This window comes from Bos indicus, chromosome 15 (genome assembly GCF_029378745.1).
Source record: "Bos indicus isolate NIAB-ARS_2022 breed Sahiwal x Tharparkar chromosome 15, NIAB-ARS_B.indTharparkar_mat_pri_1.0, whole genome shotgun sequence".
Lineage (NCBI taxonomy): Eukaryota > Metazoa > Chordata > Mammalia > Artiodactyla > Bovidae > Bos > Bos indicus.
Window position 1 is genome coordinate 75,138,988 of NC_091774.1, and position 13,951 is coordinate 75,152,938.

General features: G+C 52.7%; 1 protein-coding gene and 1 non-coding gene across 5 annotated transcripts in view; one reads left to right on the top strand and one right to left on the bottom strand.

Annotated features, from left to right (window-relative positions):
- The first annotated feature begins 9,114 nt into the window (after positions 1–9,114).
- CD82 (CD82 molecule) overlaps positions 9,115–13,951 on the top strand; it is a 56,455-nt gene continuing 51,618 nt past the window's right edge. The window contains exon 1 of one of the 4 annotated variants that reach the window (XM_070804097.1): positions 9,115–9,209. The gene's annotated coding sequence lies outside the window, so the exon portion shown is untranslated. Of the gene's footprint in view, positions 9,210–9,494; positions 9,676–9,698; positions 10,055–13,951 lie in introns of those variants that run through there. The other 3 variants (XM_070804095.1, XM_070804096.1, XM_019975384.2) reach the window with 3 other exon arrangements.
- On the bottom strand, positions 12,282–12,404 carry LOC139176168 (small nucleolar RNA SNORA61). The gene has a single exon (XR_011560626.1). It is a non-coding gene; the product is annotated as a small nucleolar RNA SNORA61 (small nucleolar RNA).

Here is a 13,951-nt window from a genome sequence, read left to right on the forward strand (position 1 = left end):
TCTTTTGGATAATCTTTCTATACTGGAAGAAATCCCCACATTGCAAGCTCTGCCTCCCTGAGTGAGCATCAGAACTCTCAATTCCCAGCCTCCCTGGCACCTGCAGGCCAGCGGCCTTGGGGCCTTGGGTCTGACACTCGCCTGCAAGGCTTGCATTCGGAGGGAACAGGCCCTGCAAGGAGCTTCTGTATTTCGCTGTCATAACAGAGGTGGCGGGCTCCCAAGGGTTGCAGGTCCTGGGGTAGAGGGGAATCAGGAGGAGGGTGCGAAGGGGACAGTTGTCCTGTTGCGCCAGTGCTGCAGCATGGTTTGTGCTTCCCTGATGGCTGGGTGGGTAAAGAATTCGCCTGCAGTGCAGGAGACACAGGAAATGAGGGTTAGGTCCCCGGATTGGGAAGATCTCCTGGAGGGGAACATGGCAATCCACTCCAGTAATTCTTACCTGAAAAAAAATCCGTGGACAGAGGAGCCTGTCGGGCTATGGCCCACGGGGTCACAAAGGGTCACACACGACTGAGCGACAAAGCACGCAGAAGCATGTAGTGCAGTTTGAGGCCTTATTCCTGGAAACTGAGCTCAAGCCTGAATCTCTAGCCAACCCCAAATCCACTCAACAATTCAGGGGGCTTTGCAAGTGCTGTTTAGTAAATTTTTCTGCATTAACAGCTAGACTCGACTTCCTGTGTTTTTAATGCCTCAGTCAGTCAGTTCAGTCGCTCAGTCGTGTCCGACTCTTTGCGACCCCATGGACTGCAGCACGCCAGGCCTCCCTGTCCATCACCAGCTTTCAGAGCTTGCTCAAACTCACATCCATTGAGTCGGTGATGCCATCCAACCATCTCATCCTCTGTCGTCCCCTCCTCCTCCTGCCCCCAATCTTTCCCAGCATCAGGGTCTTTCAAATGAGTCAGCTCTTCGCATCAGGTGGCCAAAGTACTGGAGTTTCAACTTCAACATCAGACCTTCCAATGAATACCCAGGACTGATCTCCTTTAGGATGGACTGGTTGGATCTCCTTGCAGTCCAAGGGACTCTCAAGAGTCTTCTCCAACACCACAGTTCAAAAGCATCAATTCTTCAGCGCTCAGCTTTCTTTATAGTCCAACTCTCACATCCATACATGAACACTGGAAAAACCATAGCCTTGACTAGATGGACCTTTGTTGGCAAAGTAATGTCTCTGCTTTTGAATATGCTGTCTAGGTTGGTCATAACTTTCCTTCCAAGGAGTAAACATCTTTTAATTTCATGGCTGCAGTCACCATCTGCAGTGATTTTGGAGCCATAAAAAATAAAGTCTGACACTGTTTCCACTGTTTCCCCATCTATTTGCCATGAAGTGATGGGACCAGATGCCATGATCTTAGTTTTCTGAATGTTGAGCTTTAAGCCAACTTTTTCACTCTCCTCTTTCACTTTCATCAAGAAGCTCTTGAATTCTTCTTCACTTTCTGCCATAAGGGTGGTGTCATCTGCATATCTGAGGTTATTGATATTTCTCCCGGCAATCTTGATTCCAGCTCGTGCTTCTTCCAGCCCAGCCTTTCTCATAATGTACTTTGCATATAAGTTAAATAAGCAGGGTGACAATATGCAGCCTTGACGTACTCCTTTTCCTATTTGGAACCAGTCTGTTGTTCCATGTCCAGTTCTAACTGTTGCTTCCTGACCTGCATACAAATTTCTCAAGAGGCAGGTCAGGTGGTCTGGTATTCCCATCTCTTTCAGAATTTTCCTCCACAGGAGACACTCAGACACAGTTGTGCCTCTGTCTCTGTGGGGTCCCTGGGCCCTGGTGTGCATAAGGTTTGTTTGAGCCCTCTGAGCCTCTCTGGCGGGTATGGGGTTTGATTCTAAATGCGACTTCACCCCCCTACTGTCTTGCTTGGGCTTCTCTGCCCTTGGACGTGGGGTATCTCCTCCATACAATGCCTACTATAATATTATTTCATTGCCTACTGAATATCATCTCAATGCCTACTAAATATATTTTCATCACCATTATTAAACAAGAGTCATCGATCTTCAAGGCCTTCAGACACCCAAAGGCACTGCAGGCCAACTAACACTGGCTCCCACATCCCAGGCCAAGTTTCTGTCTGCACTGGGTAAGGACTCTGCAGCTGGAACCCCCTAAGGAGACCTAATTCCACAGCCGCCCTTGCCTGGCCCTCATGTTGGGCCTGTACTCTGCTCCTGGGAGCCTGAACTGACCCGAGGCCCAGGGTGCAGGTTGGGGACCCTTGCCTCTCCCCCCAGCCTCTCCTCTCCAAGCTTCTCTTGATCAGTTGCACTGAGAGCTACAGACACCAGACGGCGCTCAATGCTCATTTCAGAGGGAAGCCGGCGAAAAGTTTTTTAATGTTTTGTTTTCGTTGTAGTTTCTACACGCCTGCTAGTGAAAGCAACGACTCGGAGACGACTGACTGGTCCACCTTAATGCCCCACTGTAGCAAATGTTGCGTGTATGTTGCCTGCAGCTTACAGACGAGGGAACAGACCCAGACAAGTGAAGATGCAAGCTTAAGGTCATCTGGCCAGAAAGTTATCAGGGCAGGGACTTGAGCTTAAACCATCTCTCACAGAGAACAGTGCTAACACTGCAGCTTTCTTAGGGAGGGTCGTGGGGAGAAGGGAAGGAAGTCTGTGGTGTCTTCTGGCAGAGGTCTGTGAGGCAGTGCTGCTACCCAGAGAGCTCTCAGTACGAACGCCAGTTCAACCAGCCTGTGCTGAGCCCAGGACTTGCAAGCTCAGTTGCCCACCGCAACCAGGCAGGCCCCACAGAGATGAGGAGAGCAAGGCAGGTAGGCAATAGGGAGAGGTGGGGACTGTGGTCAGCTGGGGGGTGTACGTTACAGACAAAGGGGGTGTCATACTCAGGTCCACTAGCTGTTGCCCTATCAGAAGGCACATCAGGGTGTTCTGGACTTTCTGTTTCTTTCTCAGAAGTTGTACATCTAAATATTGTGAAATCCCCAATGATGAAATACTCATGACAAAAGCAAAATTTTTTTTTCTCAATTCAATTCTCTGAGCTTTGGCATCCTCAACTTTACTGTGGAGGACACTGTCCACACCCTTGGCTTTTGGGGTCACGGGAGCGTTCTTTTTGGCCTTGCACCTCCTTTAGGGAAGGCTCTCACGCTGGTCTTGTGCAGCTCCACCCAATGGCAGGTGTGAGAGCCGCCATTTCTGGCCCCATTTTGGTAACAGTTCCCCATCCATCTCAGGGATGTAGGCGTATTTGAAGACACTGAAATAGGGTTGCCCAGAGGAGCCTTCTCTGTTTTCTTCTTTTCTGCTCTTCCCTGTGGGCACAGAGGCCATGAGAGACGGTCTCCAATAGGGTTTACTGGGGTTCAAGGAGAAAATAATAGGGTTGTCTATTGATTTTTATGTTTGTGCATGTTTTACGTATCTTGAATATTTTTGATTTTTTATCTTGTTTTTTAAAAATTTTGATTTCGCATACAGTTCAAACTATGCCAAATGGGAGCTAGGTGCTGCCACTTATTTACGTATTTATAATCGAGAGGTCTACATCTTGATTTTTATTTATAACAGAAATGCTACCGTTTATTTATAACATATGTAATTAAGAAGCATACATCTCCACATTTATTTATAATCAAGACGCATGCATCTCAATTATAAATAAATAAACGAACATTCATTGGCATGTGGGCTCATGACTGTTTGGGGTGTCCAACCCCTGCCATGGGGTTGACCTGATGCCCAAAAGCGGAAAACAACAGATGTAACAGGGAACTGAGGATGGGGAGACATCCTTTAACAAACAGTTGCCCGAGGTGTTTTTAAAAAAGCTTTACAATATGTAAAGTGAAAGTGAAGTCGCTCAGTCGTGTCCGACTCTTTGCGACCCCATGGACTGTAGCCTACCAGGCTCCTCTGTCCATGGGATTTTCCAGGCAAGAGTGCTGGAGTGGGGTGCCATTGCCTTCTCCAGGGGATCTTCCCGACCCGGGAATCAAACCTGGGTCTCCCACATTGCAGGCAGACGCTTTACCGTCTGAGCCACCTTTGTGACCCTTTTAATATATAAGGCACTACACAAACGCTAGTTATCCAATTAGTTAAATATACTCATAGCCATTTTTAAATCGTCTGGTGCATGGTAAGAGCTAACTTTAAGAATGGAGGCTCTGTTGTTAATGTTGCCATCATGCTTGGTGCTGTTACGCTGTGGGACACCCCTGCCCTGGTTTCTGGGTCAGCTTCCCAAATGTACCAAAAGCCCCATGAGGCCAGGGCTGTATGGGATTAACCCTCAGACCTTCAGATGTAATAGGGGGCAAGCAGGGGTCTAAATGATCTTTGTTAAATGGCTGAGACAGAAAATTAAAAAAAGAAAAGAAAGAAACCAGTGGCTCAGTCCCTTTGGTGGGAACTTGGGGATTCCCTTGTGGCTCAGTTGGTAAAGAATCTGCCTGCAATGGGGGAGACCTGGGTTTGATACCTGGGTTGGGACGATCCCCCGGAGAAGGGAAAGGCTACTCACTTTAGTATTCTGGCCTGGAGAATTCCATGGACTGTATAGGCCATGGGGTTGCAAAGAGTTGGATACGACTGAGTGAATTTCGCTTTCACTTCGGGTCCTGTCCCAGCTCTAACCCAGCTTTTTAGATCCTCATCCAGTCCTTTGGAGAAGAAAGTGAAGGCCTTGGCCCTGCTGAGCCCATTCAAATGCAGACATTACCGTGCTCAACCATAGACCCAGGCTTGAAAAATTGCTATTGACCACTTCCTGGCCCGAGACTCAGAAAGAGGACACAGCAAGGAGCAGGTGTGTGCCAAGCAAGGGTGGAGCCCAGCTCCCCAGAGACCAGCATTTTTCCTGCTTCTCAGGCAGGAAGGTGGGTGTTTTTAAGACCCCGGGGGGCAGCTCTTTGATTCAGTGTGAGCCTTCAGAGATAGACCTTGTGGCTTGGTGCTGGTGGTCAACATCTGGATGTCTGTATCCTGCCCAACTTGGGCCTTTCCCATTGGAGTCTGTTTCTTGTGACTGAAAACTGGGTTGCCTATAAACTCTCACTTCTCTCTCCTCTGTCACTTACTAATTATACGACCCTGAGCTGATTACCTACCTTCTCAGGGCCTCCATTCCCCTGTCTTAGAAGTGGGAATCAATAGTGTGTACCTCCCAGGATTGTTGTTACGAGGATCCAACGGTTGCTATTTGAGTTTAGAACTTTAGAGACACAGTACAGGCCGAAGTTCTGAGGACTCTGAAGAAGGACGATCCTAAACAACCCAAACACTCAAGACTATGTGTCTGTTGCCAGAGTTCTGATTTATCTGTGCACAAATGGTTGTGTGAGCAAATATTGGGCACCTTTTCCTTGAAATCAGCTTAATTCAGACTCTCAGTTCCCACCAGAGGACTTTCTACTACAGTCATTCTGAGGTCCTGCTCAAAACAGATTGTATTTTTCAGATTGATTCTCCTGCAACAGGAATATCTGCAACAATATTTTCTGTCCTGCAAGAGCTTCTAGGACACTGCAACCCCTCATAGAGAGAAGGAGACTATGCCCCCTCCCTTGAACCAAGTGGAACTTTGTGATTCCCTCTACTATTAGGAGGGCTTCCCAGGTGGCGCTAGTGGTAAAGAACTCGCCTGCCAATGCAGGAGACGCAAGAGACGTGGGTTCGATTCATGGATTGGGAAGATCCCCTGGAGGAGGGCATGGCAACCCACTCTAGTATTCTTGCCTGGAGAATCCCATGGACAGAGGAGCCCGGCGGGCTGCAGTCCATAGGGTCTCAAAGAGTTGGACACGACTGAAGCAACTTAGCATGCACACACCACTAACAGAATACAAAGGAAGTGATGCAACATGATTTCTGAGGCTAGGCTGTTAAACATCACAAAATGTCACATGTTTCTATCTTGATCTCTCTTAGCTTTTGAAACCCAGCCACCTTGCTGTGAGGAGGCCCCAGCAGCCTGCCGGGCCTCATGGGGAGGAACAGGTCCCCAGCTCTAGCTGAGCTCCCAGCCGACAGCCAGCTCCAACTTGCTAGCCAGCTGGGTGAGTGTGCCATCTTGAAAATGGATCCTTGACTTCCAGTTGAATAGGTTGATATCGCATAGAGCAGCGAGAAGCCTTCCCTATGGAACCAACCCCCAACGGCAGATTCGTGGGCTGAATAAATGATTGGTGGTTTATTACACAACAATCAGAAACAGATGCACCTCTTGCCCTCCATTTTTCCCCCAGAGCTATAAAATGTCTTGGCCACTTACCTTGGGCCAGGCATCAGTGAAACCCTGACACCCATGCTCTTGCACCACACAAGGACCTTCAGATCTCCTGCTCTGCAGCTCCTGAGCCACCTCTGGAGTGGAGAATCTTTTGAGAGGCTGAAACCCCCACAACCACACCCTTTGGAGGTCTTGCCATAACCACTGTCTCCCCTACCTCCAAGTTGGTCATCTGAAGGCTTGCCTTAAGTCTTTCTAGAGTAGTTCTTCTTGCTCCTTTTCCTGCCTCCAGAACTCCCAGATTCACCTCTGAAATGGATTGGAGATTTCCCAAAAGACTTCTATCTGTAATTTCTCGCTAGAGGTGGCTCAGCTCTCAGCCAGAAAAAATGCCTGAGGCAAGTTATGACAAAGGCTGACTCTGGCTGGAAGGAAATGCTGGAAAACCAACCCAACTTTATATTTCATTAAATGACTGAGACACGCATATACTCAATGACTGTACCTTAAGCTTCCAGTGTGTGCCTGGCATTAGGCTAGGTGCTGGGAAGACCAGGCTGAACGGCAGTGCCACTCATCACCCTGGACAGGAGGCCACCTGTGTCTACCCAGAGCCTGCACCCCAACCCCTCCTCTATCATGCTTCAGGTATCTAAAAACCTAGATAGCACTGCCTAAATGGCCCAAGCATAGTTTTAGGATGTATATGAGCAACTTCTCCAGGTCCATCCAGGGGGACAACATGCCCCCCTCTGCACCCCTAGAGATGTGACTAGTGGTAGCTGTAGGCAAGTTGTGTAGATGGAGTTTGGGCCTGTGGGCTGGGGTGTTCACAGGCCAGTGTCCTAGGCTACTTGTGACACAGGGCAGAGATGGAGCTAGGAAGCAAACTGGGGTGGGTGGCACCAAGGGCTGGGGTCAGGGCCAACTTACTCCACACCATCACGTTCCCGCACAGAATTCCAAACAGTACAAGAATTCGAAATTTCAGCATGGCCTTCTTGGTCATTGTAAAGAATATTTCTCACGGCAGAAGAACAGACATGTTTTATTTTCAGTTCCGTTCAGTCGAGGAAGGGGGTAGGGAGGGATGATGGAATCCAGCTGTTTAGCCACCTGCCCATCACCATCACCAACACCCCCAGCTTGAGGGAAGGGGATCTGGAGCAGGGTAGGAAAGGAAGGTAGTTTATGGCCATTTTGCACGGATTGGCTTGGGTGGGGAGTGGGAATCCAGCCCAAGGCAGAATAGCACCATGGTTGTCAAAGTGTGGTCCGTGCACCAGCAGAATCAATATCACCCAGGGCTTTTTAGGCTCTTGGCACTCTGCAGGAAAGACGGTGTCCTTCTAGGAAGGACAACACCATGGGGCATTTCTAGGCTTAGAGGACTCCCCAACCCCACTCCTCCAGCTTCATGTGGAGATTCTATGAAGGAGACTTTTTACTAGAAAGAGAACAGTTATTTATTGAGCAGGGAGGGTATCTAAGAGTAGCCAAACACTTCATGGGCATTACCACATTTAATCCTCAAAAGCCACCCTCAAGATTGTTCCCATGATTTTCCCTTTCGAGGGCTCGGTCTAGAGAGGTTAATTAAGTACCTTCCTTGCTTTGCCTTGGGTCACAAGGCTCCCAGGAGCCTCCCTGGTCTTTGTGATTCTCACAGTGGTTCTTGAGTGTGACTCAGAATCACCCTGAAGCCTTGTTAAAGCAAACTTGCTAGGCTCACCCCTCAGAGTTTCTTATTCAGTAGATCTGAGATGGGCCCCCAAACACATGTTCCTAACAAGTTCCCAGATGCTACCACTGCTGCTGCTGCTGCTGGTCTGAGGACCGTGCTTCGGGAACCACCTTGCTGGGCAGGGATCCAGCTCCCCAGCCTACTCCACCCAGGCAACACCAGCATAATCATACCCTCCCCACAATGGCGTTCTTGTGAGATGTCAGTGAGATAATGGGAGCGAAAGAGCTTTGTCAGCAAGACAGGTCAATGGCTCTAGTCATTACACAGGGACCCAAGGCTGGCGATGGGATCCAAGTCGGGGGGGGGGTACCACAGCCATCTGGAGATCTTTTGCCACCCATCTTAACTCTGAGCCATTTCTTCTCAAGAGAGAAAGCCACCTTCACAGGGATGGACCAGCAACCCCTCCCTGCCACCCAGCTCATCAACCCACGCCTCCTCCCCTTACCTCCGGCAGCCTGCTAGAACTGTCTCAGTAGCTGGCTAGTCTGGGCTACTTCTCCAGGGGCCAGTCCAGACAAGCTGGTGCAGCATCAAGCCTTATGATTCACGGCCCTGGGGCTGGGTCTTGCTCACCACCCGTGTGAGACTCGGGAGGCCCCTGACTTCCCTTCTCTAAGCCTCAGGCTGCTCATCGGTAAAACGGACGCAACATTTGGCCAGAGTCCTGTGAATTCAACGGCCAGTCCTTGTAAAGTACTCTTCTTAAGCCAGAGTTTGGCATAGAGCCTGGCCGATAGAGTTCAATCCGTGGTGGCTGTTAGTATTTTCAAATAGTGCCTGGGTCCAAGCTACGTCTTGATAGAGGCCCGGACTTGGAACGCAAGCCGCTCCCACGCCGCCGTTCCCCCTTTGCACCCGGATACACCCGCCCTGGAATGCCAATGTGGGCACCCCCCTCTTCCCCCGGAGGCGTGCCTGCCCGGGGTAGGGTTCCCAAGGCAGGGCAGGATTAGACAGGCGGTGAAGCGAGGGAAGGGGCGTTCCTAGGGAGTGGCCTCTTCCTAGGAGGGCTGGTGGCGGGGCGATATAGCCCCGGAGCTGAGGGAGGCAGAGGCGGGATGCTGGGAGGACCTTCCAGCGGCCTGGGAGGAGCCTGGGAATGTTGAGGAAGGCTGAGGAGGGGGCGGGACCGTTAGGTAGCACTGAGACGGGGGGTGGTGGGGCGCGGGTGGCGCTTCCCACCCAGCCCGGGCTGGAGCTCGGGGCCTGGGCCAGAGAGAGCTTTTTATCCAGGCAAGACCCGGGGGCTGGAGGTGGGGTGGGGTAGGCCTAGGGAGGGCCCCATCCCCAGAGTGACCGTGGGGGCGGAGCCGCCCAAGAGTGTTTTTGGGGGGAGCCGTAAGCGGGGCGGGGCAAGGGGCACAGCTCCACTCGCCACAGGGCCCGAGGCAGGGGGAAGGCCGAGGCGAGCGGAGCCGGGCTGGGCTGGGAGGCCAGCCACGTTCCGGCAGAGCCTGGGAGCGGGGCTGGGGGCGGGACTTGGGCCCAGTCCGAAGGCCGAGGGGCGTGCCCTCTGGATGGGGCGGGGCCAGGCCGAGGCCGTTGAGTTCTCTGAAGACCGCCGGGAGGGGGACCGACGATCCAGCGACTGAACCCGGCGCTGCGCAGTCGGACGCGGAGGACTGGGGCGCAAGCGGGCGACTCTTGAGCTTGCACCTCCGAGCAAAAAAAAAAAAAAAAAAAAGAGCAGAGGCAGCAGGTGAGAAGTGGGTGGGGGAGGCCCTCCGGCAAACCACGAGCAAGGTTAGTCTTCGCCCCCAATTTCCAGAACCCGCTCGGGGCAGCTTTCTCGGAACAAGTGACAGGTCTGGCCGCGAAGGCAAGCTGGTGGTTGATTGAGAAGGAGCTTAAGTTCCCAAGTCCTGACCGCCACCCCCCCTCCCAGTTCTCCGGCTCCGCCGCGCACCATCTGTGTGACCCCAGGCGCTTCCCCCTCGACCCCCGATTAGCCGGCTTTGGACCTCTCGGGTTCCAGTACAAGGAGGGGCTGGACCCAGGTGGACTCCGTGCTTCCACTGCCCTTTCTCGCTGGGAACCCTCGGAAGGTGAGGCCGGCAAGAGAGAGCGGACTGCAACAGGTATTTCAGATCGCGTCATCCAGACTACAGTCTGTTTCCCCTCAGAGTGAGGAAAGCGAACTCTCTGCGAGCTTGAAGCGCATTGCTTTAAGGGTCTCACTCGTTCCTCCGATGGGACTTGAACTCACAGGCCTGGGAAAGCTGGGGGGCAGAGGGGGCGTGGAGACCCAAGTCAGGGAAGTCTCAGCCTCCCCTTCCCCACACCTCTGAGAGCCCAGTAAGACGTGGGATGGGAAACTCAGCGGGACTTTGCCACCTGCCCCCCGCCCCAGGGCTTTTCCAGGTGAGCAGGCTTGGGAGGCCCCTGGCAGAAGCCAGGGGACAAATTCTTATCTGGGTAAGTGGGGAAGACAAGGGAAAACCCCACCAAACGTTCGGCCCAAAATCAAGCCCAGAGCCTGGGGCTCTTGCTGCATGCCAAGTTCCTTCTTGGGCTGGAGGTTTCTGTCCCTGGTGGCGGTGGGTGTTCTGTGTTGGGCCATAGTAACTAGTTCGGTGGTCAGGGAGTTGGGACCACGTTGATTTGGATTCCGGTCACTTTTCATGCTTCAGTTTCCTCATTTGTAAAATGGGCGTAGTGATGATAATCAATGGTAGTGATGGTGGCTGTTGTTTAGCTGCTAAGTTGTGTCCCTCTCTTTTGTGACCCTGTGGACTGTAGCCTGCCAGGCTCCTCTGTCCATGGAATTTCCCAGGCAAGAATACTGGAATGGGTTGCCATTTCCTTCTCCAGGGGATCTTCCCGACGACCCAGGAATTGAACTTGCAACTCCTGCACTGGCAGGCGGATTCTTTACCACTGAGCCACCTGGTAGGGAGGACATAATACAATAATGTGTATACAGTGCTTAGCAAGGCGCCAGGCACCCAGTGAGCCCTCCCTGTGTGACAGCTGCTCTGATGTGGATGGGCAGGTGATAGACTGGCTTCCTGCCTGGGAATGAGACTGTTTCTGGAGGGCTGGCTGAAGCTCCTCCTGACCTTGTGAGAGCCAAAACTCGCCACCTGCCACCACCAATACTTGGTCCATTCTGGGGTTGGGGGGAGGTGTCGTCTAGACCAAAGCCTAGCTGAGTTTTGGGTAATACTCTTCCAGTCGTTAGGTATCTGGCTAAATAACCCCCAGATGTTTACTTAACATCTATTATATATCAGATGGAGCTAGGTGATAGCCTTCGGGTTCTGCACTCATTTTGAGTTGCTCCCAGTAGGGTCCCTACCCCCACCATGCCTCTGCTGGAGAAGATAACTCACACCCAGAGCTCAAGGCCAGATGCGATGTCATGGATATGGAACTGCTCTGGTGGCCAGAATCCAGCTCTCCCATTGCATGCTGGGCTCAGGGTGGAGGTGAGGGGCAGTGTGTGTACCTCTTATCTGTTTGATCAGGGTTGGGCACTGAAGGTGACTGACTCCTTGCATCTCCTGGCAAGAGGAGCCCTATACTTTGGAACCAGCTGGAAAGCGCTACTGCAGAAGGAACTGGCAGCCCACTGCAGTATTGCAGCCCGGAGAATCTCATGGACAGAGGAGCCTTACAGGCTACAGTCCATGAGGCCACAAGAGTTGGACACAACTTAAACCACCATGGGACAGAGTTTGATTGAGGGCTGTACTCTGAATATGTGGAGGGGACAGCATGTGGAGGTATGGGAGGAGTGGTGCCCAAGAGAGGTGAGACACTAGAGAAACCAGGGCAGGGGGTGAAGGGGCTTCCTGGAGTTGTCGAGACTTGAACAGGACTTTCTGCCTGCGATTCCAAGTCCTGCTTGGGCTTAGATCAACTTGGGGCCCCAGACTCCCTCTCTAAGCTTTTGAGTGGCATAAGATTAAGAGTTTGGTATGGTGGGGAGGGAGAGGGGTCATAGGTGTTGCCTGTGTGGGGCACAGGGAAGAGATGTTCCTTTCCAATGGTGCTTAGTAAACATCTAGTGGAAAGTCCTCCCGCCACCCCTCCGCCCCCTGTGATGACTGACGGATGATGACACGCTGACCCCATCCTTAGTTGCTTACAATCTGGTAAGGAACTTAGGCAAGGGGACTCTGATAGAAGATAGACGAAGAGTCAAAGGGATCTTCAGGAAAGTTTCTGGAGCAAGTGGACTCTTGGGTGGGCCTTAAGCATTTCGAAGGTTTCAGCATCCACAGCTAAGGCAGTGTTTTGGGTACAGACAGATGCCTAGAGGAAGGTAAGGGCGTCACCGTGTTCAGGGGAAATTTTTTTCAACCTTGTTTGAAAGTAGCCCCCATGCTATACAGCAGATACTATAAGCACAGCTTCAGTACCACTGTGCCTCCTTTTTTGACCACCAAGACCAGGGTTCAGATTTGATGGAAAAGGGAAGAGGGGTCAGGGAATTTTGAAGAAACTGCTTGATTGATCAGTCTGGCTGAAGAGTTGAGACTCGGCAGGAATGGGAAGGGAGAATGGTAGGTTGCATCAACTCGTGGAGGACTTTGAATGCCAAGATGAAATGTTTGGATTTGCTTTATAGACCTTGAGGGCTGCTGAAGGTTTCCGAGCAGGGGAGTGACCTCGTCAGAGTGGCACTTTAGGATGGACAGTCTGCCAGATGTGCTGGGGTTCAGGACCCAGTGGTCAAGGGAGAATGAGCCAATGGCGGTAGTGATGGGGAAGGGGGGCCCACAGGGGCTTTGGGGAGGTCTGGGGCTGGGGCTGGGGGGAGGCGCTGTTGGGGGTGGGGAGAGCGAGTGTCCCAGTGTCTAATCTGCCCTCCGTGTCTTTCTATCCCCCACCCAGCCTAGACCGAAGAGTATGGCAGACACTCAGGAAGGTGGCTGGGTTGGGTGGGTACGGGCGCTGGGGAGGGTGGTGAGTGCTACAGAGTGATAGAGAGGGAGTCGCCCAAGAAGGCTCTGTGTTTGCCTATGCAGGACAGGTGTCTGGGCCAGTGGAGGGAACAGGAGCCAGTCGTCAGGGGGCGGGGGCTGGAGAGCTGGGTGGTTGGGAAGAAGTGCCTGCAGCCCCTCCCCTCCTCGTCCAGCCCAGAGGGGCCAGGGTGAAAGGTTAGCCAGTGGGAACACACATTTCTCACATGGTGGGGGGATTTTTTTTGGTTCCTCCAGGGCTCCTTTGAAGTTTCGGCAGTGTGGGGCAGTCCCCTCTCTCTTGAGGCCTCAGAGTTTTGAACCATGCCTGGAAGCTCTTCCCACCTTCTCACCCCCCAAGCCTGGGGACGCAGCCCCTGTCCCCCTCTGAGAGCCAGACAGCCCCTCCTGGCGCAGAGGGCGGCAGCCCCAAGCCCCAGGCGTTCTTTCTGAGCTGTAGCATCTGGGGCCCGCTGGGGCCCGTGGTTGGGCTTGGCCTTGACCCCTGGCTCCAAATCTTTAAACCCACTTCCTCCACCCCACGGTGAACTCAGGGGGCAGCAAATGGTCAGGAGTTGGCTGTGTGAGAGGCAGGCAGGAGGGAAGAGCCTCGGCCCCTCTCTAGGGCAGGCCAGGGCCAGGGCCGGGGTGGGGGTGGGGGGCGCTGGTTTAATCTCAGCAGGAATTGTCCTGCCCACCGGCTTCCCCTCCCATAGGCCTGGGTCTGAGGAGCCAGGAAGGGAAGCCCAGAGGTAAACATGGGCTGAGTGTCCTGCTACGCTGGCTTCCCTCTTTCCCTCACCCCCTGACACTGCCTCGGAGGAGGCAGACCGCAGGCCCAGGGCCTCTGTGACGGGCCCACTTGGTGTCTGAGGGCTGCCTGGTTCCTGACTCATCCCCAGGTTTCCCCTGACACCGTGGGTTTCCTGTGAGCAGCAGATTCACTCTGGGCTGACCTGGAGAGGCAGTTGAGGGGAGGGAAGAGGCCTGCAGTCTGCGCCTTAGACTTCGTCCTGGTTCCTCTGTGTGACTTTTCAGAAGTTCCTTCTCCTCTTTGGGCTGTCTGTC